Source organism: Bos javanicus, chromosome 2 (genome assembly GCF_032452875.1).
Source record: "Bos javanicus breed banteng chromosome 2, ARS-OSU_banteng_1.0, whole genome shotgun sequence".
Taxonomy (NCBI): Eukaryota; Metazoa; Chordata; class Mammalia; order Artiodactyla; family Bovidae; genus Bos; species Bos javanicus.
The window spans coordinates 88,154,136-88,168,822 of record NC_083869.1 but is presented as its reverse complement, the minus strand read 5'-3'; positions in this window follow the sequence as shown (position 1 = coordinate 88,168,822).

Below are 14,687 nucleotides of genomic sequence, written 5' to 3'. Positions count from 1 at the left end.
AACCCAGGGATCGAACCCAGGTCTTCCGCATTTCAGGCGGATTCTTTACTAGCTGAGACACAAGGGAACCCCCGAGGGTAAAGAACGAATGTGTAAAGAAACACAGTACTAGTGGCTTGTGGCCTCTGGTTTGGTGGGAAGGAATGGTTTTGAATCAAATATGCTTTTTCTAGAAATCTTGATCTAGCTAGCTGTTCTCACAAACCATCTGCTTTCAGAGATTCTTCAGCTTTATGTTTCCATTAAGTGTAGTTTTTAAAATTCTTAATGCTGGAGAATGGATAATGTTGTTTCATCTGGAAAATCTATCATTGGAATCTTAATGCTGTGTTAGATGTTAATAGTACATGATAAATTCTTTTCTGATGAAGTTTCAGTGAAGTCGTTATCTGATGGTATTTCCAAAGATACCTAATCACCTTATCTAATATGTTGAAGCTGATTAGGTAGCTGGCAAGGAAGCCTGGTGATATCTTTTGGTGATAAGAATGAAAAGTACACAGTAATTTTTCATACACTACAGTATTTAAATGGAGGAGAGTAGAATTCTTGTTTGGGATAGTACATAAAATTAGCCTATAGAGATTTAGTCTTCTTCCTAGGAAGAAGAACATATGACAGTGATAAATGTCCAGTTGTTTTAAAGTGAAAGTCGTTCAGTTTTGTCTCTGCAACCCCATGGACTGCAGCCCATGGAATTCTCCAGGCCAGAATACTGGTGTGGGTAGCTGTTCTCTTTTCCACTGGATCGTCCCAACCCAGGGATTGAACCCAGGTCTCCCGCTTTGCAGGTGGATTCTGTACCAGCTGAGCCACCAGGGAAACCCAAAATATATAGTATGAAAATCACCAATTTACATTTCCTGTGTAAATCTGACAAAATCTTTGTGTGGGCTGTTATTGTATCTATGTGTATCTATAGATACATACATTTATACTGTATCTATATGTTTTTTAATGTGAAAAGTACACCGTAATTGATACATATTTAGAACAATTTTATTTATACATAACATAGAAATGCTGAACTTTTCTTTGAATTAGTCAACTTAAAAGAAATTTGCCCTAGTTTTAAGAAAGAAAGGGCTTCCCTCGTGGCTCAGCTGGTAAACAATATGCCTGCAATGTGGGAGACCTGGGTTCGATCCCTGGGTTGGGAAGATCCCCTGGAGAAGGGAAAGGCTACCCACTCCAGAAAAGAGCCAGATACGACTGAGCAACTTTCACTTTCACTTTAAGAAAGAAAAAAGCTCTCAATAATCTTGAGTTAATTAAAACTGGCAAACAAATGGAGTCGTTCCTATTATCCTTACTTTTTTAAAGGAGAAAATCTTTATGTTACCTGTATCTATTTAGGAAATACAAAGACATTTCAGGGGTAAAAGCTATCATGATATTTTTATTATTCTAATTTGGTGCCTAAATTTGAAAAAGACAAAATCAAAATGAGTTGTCATAGGAGACAAGATATGCCTAAGGCAAGTAATAGTTACAAGCAATAAGTTTAAAACAGTGATTAGTGAAGGTCATCATTAAGAACTTAAACTTTTTCAAAAATAAAATGTTTTATATATAATATATATAAAATTAATTTGGTTTTGTCAGTTCTTAGTTTTAGCACACAGGACCTTCCATCATGTGGGATCTTTAATTACGGCACATAGACTCTCTAGCTGTGGCACGGGCTTAGTTGCTCCACAGTGTATGAGATCTTAGTTCCCCCACCAGGGATCAAACCTGTGTCCCCTGCATTGCAAGACAGAGTCTTAACCACTGGACCACCAGGGAAGCCCCACCAGGGAAGCCCCACCAGGGAAGCCCCAAAAGCTTTTATTTAAAATATATCAAGCGCAAAAAGAGTTCAGCTCAGTTCTATCGCTGAGTTGTGTCCGACTTCGCTACCCCATGGACTGCAGCACACCAGGCCTCCCTGTCCATCACCAACTCCCGGGGCTTGCTCAAAATCATGTCCGTTGAGTCAGTGATGCCATCCAACCATCTTACCCTCTGTCATCCCCTTTCTCCTCCTGCCTTCAATCTTTCCCAGCATCAGGGTCTTTTCCAATGAGTCAGTTCTTCCTTCACATTAGATGGCCAAAGTATTGGAGTTTCAGCTTCAGCATGAGCCCTTCCAATGAATATTCAGGAATGATTTCCTTTAGGATTGACTGGTGTTATCTCCTTTCAGTCCAAGGGACTCTCAAGAGTCTTCTCCAATGCCACCATTCAAAAGCATCAATTCTTTGGCACTCAGCTTTCTTTATGGTTCAACTCTCACATTCACACATAACCACTGGAAAAACCATAGCTTTGACTAGATGGACTTTTGACTAGGCATAGAATAATTTAGACATTTTTAACAGAAAGAAAATCCATTCTAGTTTGGTCTTTTAAAAATATCATCCATGATCAGATAAAGATCTGTAAATAATTTTCTCTTTTGAATAAACCTATCAGTTTAAAGAGCTTGGTCAAAATTTTTAGCACTTTTTTTCTGACTCCGTATTTATAGATATTCTAATCCCAAGCACATAGAGTTTACTCTTCAAGAGAGATTTTCTACACTTTTAAAATATACTTAAAAATCTTTATTTTATTATTTTTTTATTCTGACGTAACCAGATATTTTTTACTTTAGAGCAAAATTATTTCTTTTTTTAAAAAACAGTAAACTAAAATGTATCCATTACTCTGTGGAAGCATCCTCCACCATCACATACTTTTATTTTAAAACAAAAACATGTATGTCAAAATAAATCAAACATATTTGTGCATCTTTTTTAAACTTTTAATTGAAGACTGCTCTGCATGTATTAAATAATAACACAAATATATCAAAATTATGTGCTTAAGTATATAAAGTTTATTTCTCAGTAAAATCAAAGTAATATTAAGGATTTAAACCAAGAGTCTCAAGAAATCTTATGATTTGTAGCTTTATGTAAATTTATCTCTTTTCATAAAGCCTCTTCCTATTATGATACAATGTACTTAAATACACAATATTCAATTTTATAATCTCAAAGGACTAACTAGCAAAACCAATAAAGGAAATTTAGGAAATTTAAATTAGACTTTATTTTTTGGCTGTGATGGGTCTTAGTTGCAGCACATGGAATTTTTTAGTTGTGGCATTTGGGATATAGTTCCCTGACCAGGGATCAAAACTGGGCCCCCTGCTTTGGAAGCATAGAGCACTGGACCACCAGGAAAGTCCCTCATATTAGACTTTTTTATGAAAAATAAAGTCTAGTATAAACTAGAATATTTTTCTAATGTTGTTTTTAATGAAATTGGGGGAAAACATAAAGCAGTTTTTAAACCTGAAATTATTAAATCAACTATTCGCTGAAGGAATAATTTCATAGGAATATTATATGAAATTTTAAATTATAATTTACAAATGTGTACTTATAGCCAAAAATTTGAATATTATAAATCATAGTTAAATGCTCTTGGCATTTTGCTTTCCTTCTTGTTACCCAGAAGCTAAGGCCACGCAGTTTGGGATTTTTTTCAAAACCTAAATATATCAATATTGTTTTTAAAAGTCAATAAGAACTTGGTCCATTAAACCTAATTTCTAAAATCTTTCCCTTTTGATTAGATCCATTTAAAGTAAATATTCCTAGAGTGACACATAATGACAATTTCTAAAAGTAATTAATGTTTAAAGTTTCCAAGGAGACAGGCAAAAAAATAAATGAGAGAGAGCCAGCTACAGACAAATATGGCAGAAATCATAGTATTGAAAGGAAGGGTCTGAATGGTTTAAAAGTCCCTATTACCTAAGTACAGCTTCCCAAGTGGCACAGTGGTAAAGAATCTGCCTGCAGGAGATGCAAGAGACACAGGTTCAATCCCTGGGTTGGGAAGATCAACTTTAGCAACCCATTCCAGTATTCTTGCCTGAAAAATTCCATGGACAGAGGAGAATGGCAAGCTATAGTTTATGGGGTCACAAATAGTCAGACACGACTTAGCAATCAAACAACAACAAAAAACCACATTAGCTAAGTATACAAGTTGAGGTTACAGGTATAGACATCACTCCAGGACTTCTAGTTGAAAGTGCAGTGCCTGAATCTACTAAAAAGATTTGTTTCTATTCTCCTATCATTAGAGATAATTCTCCTTCCTGGTTTAAGGGATTCCTTGGGATATTGGGTGCTGGTCTTGCTTGAAGCCTCTTTATTTTCCCAGAGAAGTTTCAAGTTCCTTTTTTCTCTTCTGTAGAGTTCAGAGCAGCTTTAAAATGTATCCGTGATAAGTCTAAACTTTTAAGTAAACTTTTCCTTTAAAATTTTGGCTATTGGAAAATCCTTGAGAGACAACTTTAGAATCCTAATTGCATTTGTAAGTTTTCCTATGTCAATTAAAAAAATAAAGACCCATAGGTAGTTAAGATTTTGTTTCCTTTTCAGTTCATGTCCAAAGTTCTTCAATGTGGCCACTGTAAGTACAAGTTATCTTTGATTAAATTATGCCATCTTAAAAAACATACATGAGTTAGAAACGTAATTCAAAAAATATTAAGTCAGACATTTGACCCAAAACGACCAATAACTTAGATGGAGACCACCCTATGTGCACTGCAAGAGTCAGTGAGAATGGTGTTTCTACAATCTCAGGTTTCTGGAATGTAAACAAAGCCATCACTAGTGGTGAGATTGACAAACCCATAGCTCTGGACAGATGAAACTGAATAAAATAGTTCTCAGGGGCACAAAGACAAGACTGAAGAAGCCCTTATAAATATTTTGAAGGATGACTCAAGGCAAAGTTTGTCCGAAGGATGCCAATCTGATGACAGCTTCTGAACTCCTCAGCCTTGGAACCATCTCAAATATGAATCCATTGGGCCTGTGTCTGTCATGGTTGCTGGGCCTTATGTGGCTGACTCAATCCTAATAAATCAAAGACCTTTCTTCCTGGATAGCTAGAAAAGATTCATTCAGGAAAAGGTGATGATCAAATTTCTACTCAGGCATATTGACACTGGAAATTTGCCACTTGGGTTTATACTCCAAATGGCCAATATTTGAATTTCAATGTAACAACAGAGGAGAAATCCATTTGGTCTAAGAGTGAATTATATCCATAAATGGATATGAAAATCAAGGTCCCAAATTTTGCTTTTTAGACTACCTGAATAGCAGTTATTATGTTCTCTTGTTTTGAATTTGTCTGTTAGTCTTGGGTGGCATAAGATTCGTTGTGCTCAATATAAGTGGAGGAAAGAATTGGAGTAAATCTTAGTATTTCAACCTAAAGATTTATGGAGCAATTATTTTATTAGAGTACAAGTGCTATTGAAATTTACTCTTCAAAGAGCTGTTTTCATGTACCTGTGATCTATTCGGACTCTGGGTCATGTGGGCTTGCCTCTGACTCACATGCTGAGCCAGAAATCTCTGGATTCCCAGGGTAAGAATGGGAAAGTTAACTACTCTCCTAGCAGCACACATATAGCAGAGCCAGTGCCTGTGCCTGTTACCCGTTGTAAATCTAAGCTGGTAGTCTTTGAGAGCAGAGTTTTGGGCATCCTTGGCTGATATGTTCTAGTTGGCTCAATGGCCAGCCCTATGTCTACAGTGCTGCACTGAGGGTCAGGTCAGTGGAGTCTAGTCCTGTTTCCACAGTCACTGTGATCTTGAAGTTACCAAAGGGAAAAGAAAATAATTGTGCACCCTCATCAAGCCCCCACTTTATGACTGCTGGTGTCCCAAGTTTCCCAGCCTGGAGAGGCAAATTCTTCACCTTCCACCTTGGACTGTTGGGATGTTCATTCAGCAAGAATGAGACCAGCTTCCCAAATGGCTATTATTTTTCTACAAAGGAGAAACATTTTTTCTACAAAAGAGACAATTGATTAGGGTGAATTATTAACCAGTTGTCATAGGTGATCTTAGGGTCAAAGAGAGAAACTGAGCTGTCAAAAATCAAAAGCAGTTTAGACACTGGACTATTACTTAATCGTAAAAAATAATGAAACAGTGCCATTTGCAGCAACATGGATGGATCTAGACAATATTAGACTTAGTAAGTCAGACAGAGAAAGACAAATTCTACATGATATCACTTTTTTGTGGAATCTAAAAAATAATACATGAATCTATGTACAAAAGAGAAATAGGTCCACAGACATAGAAAACAAATTTACAGTTACCATGGGGGAAAGGGAAGGAAAGAGGAACAAATTAAAGTATGGTGCTAACAGATACAAACTACCATACGTAAAATAGATAAGCAACAAGTATTTATAGTACAGGGAATTATTTTCAATATCTTATAATAGCCTAAAGTGGAGTATAATCTGAAAATATATATATAACTGAATTACTTTACTGTATACCTAAAACTAATACAATGTTGTAAAACAGCTATGATTCAATTAAAAAAAAAAAACCTAAGAAACCAAACAAACCAAAAAAACAAATCAAACCACCAGAACCACCACCAAAAAAACCCACAAAAAACCAAAGAGCATTTCTTGCTCTGAAGCCAATGGCCTTCACTGTAATCTCCACTGCGGTTCCCATCCATGTGCAGAAGGTATGGAGACCTAACTGAAGGTTAACTCTGGCTTCCCTTCTCTGTATCATGAAGGAAGAAGCACAGTCTTGGCACAGTGGATGAGTGACTTGCTCTTGAGTCAGAGAGCCTGACCTTGGCACCATCTCTACTTCCTCAGACTTTGGATTTGGTATTTGATCTTTAAGCCTCAATTTTCCTGTCTATAAAACGGGCATTAAAAACAGGGTCAAATGGTCAAACTTGTAAATTTAGTCTATGAAATCAATGAAGCAATTTGAGTTTCCATCTTTTGCATATAGAAAGTAGCTATCAAGTCTTTGCTATTATCATTTAGAAAGTTCAGGAGTTCCCAAGACATTCTCATTTTCAACACCAATTGCAAGTTTGAGCATCCTTAGGACTACCTTTATGTTCAATAATTCACTAGATGGACTCACAGAACTCAGAAAAGATGTTATACTCACAGTTTATTACAGTGAAGGATACAGATTAAAATCAGACAAGGGAAGAGATGCATAACATAGGATCAAGGAGAGTCCAGGGTAAGGGTTCCAGTTGTCCTCTCCCAGTGGAGTTATACAACAGTACCTATTTCTTGTAGCAACTATATATGGCAATTGTTGTTGTTCAGTTGCCCAGTCATGTCCAACTTTTCGTGACCCCATGGACGGCAGCACTCCAGGCCTCCCCGTCCCTCACGTCTCCCGGAGTCTGCCCAAGTTCATGTCCATTGCATCGGTGATGCCACTCACCTTCTGATGCCCTCTTCTCCTTCTGCATATATGGAAATACACATAGAATAATTGCCAACCAAAGAATCTCAGTTGAGCTTTGATGTCCACAGATTTTATTAGGAATCAGTCACATAAACATGGTTGATTGGCTCCATCACTGACCTTAACCTCTAGCCTTTTCAGAGATTGAGCTGATACTGCCTGGCTAAGGGGCCCCCAATCATAAATTACTTTGTTAGCAGAGACTGTTGTGGCTCAAGGGACCAAATAAACAAAAACACTCATCAAGCAGGACGTTCCAAGGCTAGAGGCTGCTTCCCAAGAGCTGCGTACAAAGGCCAAACCTCTCTTAGGACAAAGTTAATCCCTTACTACAGACTATTGATAACCAAATCTCTTTTGCACTATCCATAAATCAGTAAAATAAGACTTCGAATCTAAAATTGCTTAATAAATAGTTAATTCTGATAAACATTATGTTTTTGGCACTTACTATGACCCATGCACCCTGATGGGTCATGGAGTTTAAAAAAAAAAAACCAACCTCACTAGTCTACTGCCTCCCTTAATGAACTAGTGGGAGAAACAGATGTCAAGACAAGTTGTTGCAGTATAATCTACCAAAGTCTTCTAGGATCCCAAGGAAGAAAATGCTTAAATTTGCTTGGAATTGCAGGGAAAAGCTAAATTATTTCCTCTTGGGAGAATTGTATTTTGAAGTTATAATCTTGGAAATTCACTCTTTGTGTTTTGCAAAATGGCTTAACTCTTAATTATATTCCTAATCTGTAGATAAGGACTGACCATAATACTCCAGTGATTGAAATGGGTAGTCTCAACTGTTCAAAACTTCTCACTTCATTGATTCATCCATTCAAAACTCTCTAGCTAATTAATTTCCATGCTTCACTTCCCAATATTTTTGTCAATTGCTGCATCACAATCCTTTGCTTCTGTTCCTTGGTAGTGGGTAGGGGAGAAAACAGAAAGAAAAAAGTATTTGTCACATGTTTAGGAGGATGTGATCCTTACACAATACAAATATTTGCTTATTTTTATAGGCTGACTAAGAAGATTTAAGCATTTTCTTCCTTGGGCTCCTAGAAGACTTTGGTAGATTATACTGTAACAATTTGTCTTGATATCTGTTTCTCCCACTAGTTCATTAAAGGAGGCAGTAGACTACTGAGGAGTTTTGTTTTGTTTTGTTTAATCACCACCCTTATGATAGAAAGTGAAGAGGAACTGAAGAGCCTCTTGATGAAGGTGAAAGAGGAGAGTGAAAAAGCTGGCTTAAAACTCAACATTCAGAAAACTAAGATGATGGCATCCAACCCCATCACTTCATGGCAAATAGATGGGGAAACAATGGAAACAGTGACAGACTTTATTTTCTTGGGTTCCAAAATCACTGCAGATGGTGACTTGCAGCCATGAAATTAAAAGACACTTGCTCCTTGGAAGGACAGCTATGACAAACCAAGATAGCATGTTAAAAAGCAGAGACATTACTTTTCTGACAAAGGTCTGTATAGTCAAAGCTATGGTTTTTCCAGTAGTCGTGTATGGATGTGAAAGTTGGACCATAAAAGAAAGCTGAGTGCTGAAGAACTGATGTTTTTGAATTGTGACGTTGGAGAAGACTCTCGAGAGTCTCTTGGACTGCAAGGAGATCAAACCAGTCGATCCTAAAGGAAATCAACTCTGAATATTCATTGGAAGGCTGATGCTGAACCTGAAGCTCTAATACTTTGGCTACCTGATGCGAAGAATTGACTCATTGGAAAAGACCCTGATCCTGGGAAAGATTGAAGGCAAGAGGAGAAGAGGATGACAGAAGATTAGATGGTTGGATGGCATCACCGACTCTATGGACATGATTTTGAGCAAGCTCCTGGAGTTGGTGATTGGTAGGGAAGCCCGCTCCATGGGGTCACAAAGAGTTGGACATGACTGAAAGACTGAACTGAACTGATAGGTTGGCTATCTAGATCAAGAGTCAGCAAACTCTTTCAGTAAAGTGCCACATAGTAAATATTTTGGGCTTTGCAAACCAGATGGTCTCTGTTGCAGGTACTCAGCTCCGCTCTGGCAGTATGAAAGCAGCCATCTGCAAACCAGAAAGGAATGGGCACAGCTATGTTCTAAGAAAACTATTTACAAAAATGCAACTGGCCAGATTCAACTCTGGACTCTAATTTGCAGACCCTTAATCTGTCTAGGTCTTTCATTGCCACAAGAATATTGTGGATGTACCTGATGTAGAAGCACTGAGGGATAAAGAAGGTTTTCTAGTAAATGCAGAAACATTTGTAGGCCAGAAATTAGGAGTGTGTCGTTATCAAGTTTCCATATGGTGCACCAAATGAGATGGGATTCAGGCTATAGAGTAAAAATGACTAAGACAGAAGAGCCAAAACCATCTTTTTGACCCATTCTGACAAGCTCTGCCTTTATTGCAAAGATCAAGGCCAAGTGAAGACGGTCAGTCGTGTCTGATTCTTTGCGACCCCATGGACTGTAGTCTACCACGCTCCTCCATCCTTGGGATTTTCTAGGCAAGAGTACTGGAGTGGGTTGCCATTTCCTTCTCCAGAGGATCTTCCTGACCCAGGGATCTGACCTGGGTCTCCTGCATTGTAGGCAGAGGCTTTACTGTCTGAGCCTTGCAAACACCTGGGAAGTGCCTGAGGCTGTGGCTAGGCTTATGAGAAAGAATAGAGGATTTGAGAGCCAAAGGTGTTGTTGTGATATAAATAGTATTTTGGGTCTTCTGATTTTAAGAGAATATATTTGAGGCTGAATCTATACAACATGAGGTAAGGTAGAAAATGGGTCATTTATTTGGCCAACATAGTAAGCCACATCAAGCACTCCTGTCTTCGAGCACTCTTACTTGTCGACTCAGTGTCTTTTTCCCTCCCTTCATCCTTATCAGCGAAAAGCTGATTTTATTGGGGGAAGCAAAAGTACTCAGCATAAATGAAGTTGATTTTTCAAGCTACCCTTTCCACTGGCGGTAGCCCATGTGAGGCAATTCTGGACACTGAGATATAAGCAAAATTCTACTGGTAAAGCTTCTAGGAATGGTATGTTTTCCTTGTTAAAAATGAACAAACTTAGCTCCCATGCACTTACTTCTTCCAGCTAAGACCACAGATATGATGCCTAGAAAGGGAGCCACCATCTTGTTATCATGGGAATCAAACACCATGGAAGATGAAGCAGAAAACTAGAAGGAGCCTCAGCCTTCAGTGATTCCTTTAATGCCTAGAGTGCTTCCTTCTGGACTTCTAATTTATATGAGAAACAAAGCTTTATTGCTAAGCCACTGTTGGTCGATTTCTATTAAATTAGGCAAATATAACTCTAATTGGATTAATTGGCTTCAAATTCTTCAAAGCTATGAAAATTAGTCCATTGCCAGTATTAAAATGCTATCAACGACAAAGGATAAAATCTTGACCTTACTTTGTGTAGTGTAAACAGTAGAGTTAAGAATAGGATAGTACTGAATTGATCAATGCTCTGGTTCACATTCAGTTACTCTTCATCAGCTCATTAGCTGCAGTTTCAGGATTCGTAGTGGCTACTAAGAAAGGCATTTATGATGGTGGAGTGTGGCCCATTAAGGAGTGTGGTTGGCTAAACACAGTCTAGGCTGTACATGTTTAATACAAGCTGTTTCGCAAAAACTTGGGGAAAAGTAAAAAATCTCAGTGCTTGGAAGTTAGTACATCACCCTCAGGAGTATCCTTGCTGTTATCTATGAGTTAACTATTTCATATAAAAGGAAAGCATTTTTTTTAAGTTTTAATTATTCATTCCCTTTTCTGTAAGCTTTATAAACAAATTCTATTGAAACCATGCTTATAATGAGTAATTCTTCAACTTTCTCTTAAAAGCTTTTTGCCATTAATATTTTAGTTTATTAAAAATGAGTTATGCCTTAATCCTTTGTCAAATGTACAACAATTAAACAGCATAAAATAATGAAGTTGGAAGTTTCTTTGCAATTGGATGGTTGAGCTTATGATAGATGGCTTATTAATGTAACTTAGTGGGGGGTAAGCCAATGAGCACTTCATGTTCTGATGTTTGAAAAAGATCAAATTTACAAGGACATGATTTTTTCCTACCGAATTTCTAAATGTTACTATTAAAAGACATAGAATATGTGTAATACAAACATATGTATCCCAAGGGGCAGTTCAAAAAGATTGCTAAACATGGAAAGTTTATGGAAGAATCCAAAATCAAATTAATATCCCAGAACTTGGATACTAACTTGGATTTTGAAAATTTTTTCCCAGATTAAAAAGGAGTTTTGGTGAGGGGCCCCATATGGAAAACATGCATAATTTATTTAAAAGACCAAAGCAAAAGTGAATTCACAGTATGAAATCTGGTGATTATGCTATAATTAAAGGACTACTTTGTTTTCTGTTTTTTATTGTCTTCGAAGTTTCTACCCACCCCTCTTCCCGCTATTCAGGGATTCAAAAGTTTAGAAAGAATTTTCTTCATAGAATTGAAAGTTTTTACCTTTTCACTATAGTATAATAATGAAAATTTTTTTATCTCCTCCCTCATTTTGACTTTCCACTTCATAGATTATATTTAAATAAACCAGCAGGGCTTCCCTGGTGGCTCAGACAGTAAAGAATCTGCCTGCCATACAGGAGACCTGATTTTGATCCCTGGACCAGGAAGATCCCCTGTAGAAAGGAATGGTTACCAGCTCCAGTTCTTGCCTGGAGAATTCCAGGAACAAAGGAGCTGGGGGGGCGGGGAGGGCGGGGGGAGCATGGCTACAGTCCATGGGATCTCAGGACATAACTGAGAGACTAACACTTCTTTCACTTTTCACAAAATCAATGATATTGACTGGCTAAACTGATTTGGCTGGCTACTTAAGTAAATGAATCAATTCTATACGGAATCATTTATATAAAATCATTCATTCAAAAAATAGTTCTTATTTTAAATATACCAGTTTCAGCCAGGAACCTAAGAGAGAAAGGCAATGAGCAATGAACCGTCCTGCCTCAGCCCCAGGGCACATGCCTGAGTGCTTAAACTGCTTTTTCATCCACATTCACAATACCCACATGGAGACTGAAAAGGTTGTCTGCCAAACTGCTTCATCCTGCAGTGTCAAGAAGTCTTCTTATAAGGGAAAAACCACCTGTCTTTATATCTGAAAAAGGAAAGTGGATTGCTGGTGGAGGGGGTCGGGGGGAGGTAAGGGGAGGCGGCTCAGAACTTGAGATAAGAGCCCAGGGTTAGGTTAGGGTTGTATTAAGGATCAAGCTGAAGGACTCTGCCAAAAATCACCAAGGGAAAAGGAGGTCAGGAGGGAGATGAGGGGCAGAACAAGTGAAAAAGAGGACAAAAGGAAGAGGAAGGGAAATTTAAGAAATCAAGAGGAAACAAGAAAAAAAATACAAAGAGAGACAAAACAAGAAGTGAAGGAATGGATGCAGGGGCAGTGTGGAAACAAAGGAGATGAGGACAAGGAAAGGGAGGCAAGGAGGAGATACTGAAACAAACCAGTCCTGGATTATGAGTAGCAAGAGAAAGTGTCCTCAGAGCCTACACTATATGCATCCACTGAAATTAAATAGTTATTGCATTTGACCTTACTCCTTTCATATGACTACAGTTTGCTCCTATTATATTACTGTAATAATATAAAAAAATAGAACTTAAATCATTTTTAAAGCTAATTTTAAACTTTCCTACATTTTCTGAATGCTGTTGCTTTCAGTTGCAGATTGGATTTTAAAAGCTATGTAAACCAGTGTTATAGGTCCTGCCAACATTAAAAACAAAAAACCGTACTAAACTAAAATACCCAACTTAAATATTTCACACATTATGTTCGTGGATCTAATTACATTTCTAGGCTCAGAAATACAAATGTCTAATATGCACGTGTCAATAGAATGATATAATCTTTGTCATTTATCAAGCTTTGTGTAAAAACAACACTAGTAATATTATACTATAGTGTTTGTATTATAAATGGGGCATTGGCAAAGTAATTACAAATTGAAATTAAGAATAAGAACACTTTCAGATTGAAATTAGAAAGGATCAAATTATAAAAGGTAAGCTGAGTCATTGATAACCCAGTCCCAATGGAAGTCAGTAAGTATGTGATTAAAAAAGCATGCAGAGGGGCTTCCCTTGGTGGCTCAGTGGTAACAAACCTGCCTGCCAATGTAGGAGACACAGGTTCGATCCCCGGTCTGGGAGGATCCCACATGCCATGGGACAACTAAGCCCATGCACCACAACTGTTGAGCCTGAGCTCTAGAGCCTGGGAGCTGCAACTACTGAGCCCATGTGCTACAAGTAGTGAAGTGGGTGTGCCCTAGAGCCCATGCTCCCCAGCAAGAGAGGCCTGTACACCGCAACTAGAGGCTAGCTAACCCCCTCTCACTGCTGCTAGAGAAAAGCCCGTGGAGCAACAAAGACCCAGCACATCCCAAAATGAGTAAATAAATAAAGTTATTTTAGGTAATAATACTAAAAAGAGCATGCAGAGACTTCTCTGGCAGTCCAGTGGTTAAAACTCCACAATTCCATTGAAGGAGGCATGGATTCAATCCCTGGGAGGGCAACTAAGATCCCACATTCTGCATGGCATGGCCCAAAAAATTAAAGAGATTAATTAGTTTCTTAAAAAGAGCATGTAAAACATAATCAAAGGGCCCTCCAAGAATGCAGGACTAAAGTGCAGTTGTAATCAAGAAAGCTTGGGTCAAAATAATTGCATTATATTCTATCTGAGTACAAGTAAGGTAATATGGTATATTAATGCACTGAATCTTGCAAATCTCTGTATTTTTATAAAGATGAAATTTCTGCAAAGCCCTCCTAGGAGGTTCCTCTCAGTTCTCTCAAGCACTTTCAGAAATAATTTCTGTTTGAAAGATATGTTCACAGGTACCCTTCTGTTTGGTGTTTTAATGAGTCTCGGACTGGAAATCAGGACCTAGGTTTCAGTCATATGTCCAAAGACAGACTCTCTATGCTTTCTGGACTCTCTTTTCCATCTGTAGAATGGGCATGTAAAGCTAAAATCACAAAGACATCTTCCAGAGATGTTGACTCTCCCTCCTTCCTCTTTCTTCTCTGGACTCTTGGAGCTGACTTCCTTTCTTTACTGCCAACTTTTCTTTTATCCTATTTCCTGTCAGCTATGAATGCATCTCATTAATTCACAACAAAGTGGCTATTGAATATTAGATGAGTGCTTGCAAAGTGCCAAGACCACTTTGTCTGCTCTATTTCATTTAATCTTCCCAGTAGACCAATTACATTGTTTCATAGCAATAAGTATTCATCTAAATCATTTCCTACAGTGTATCACAACAATATTCCATCATTCTTAAATATCCAAATGTT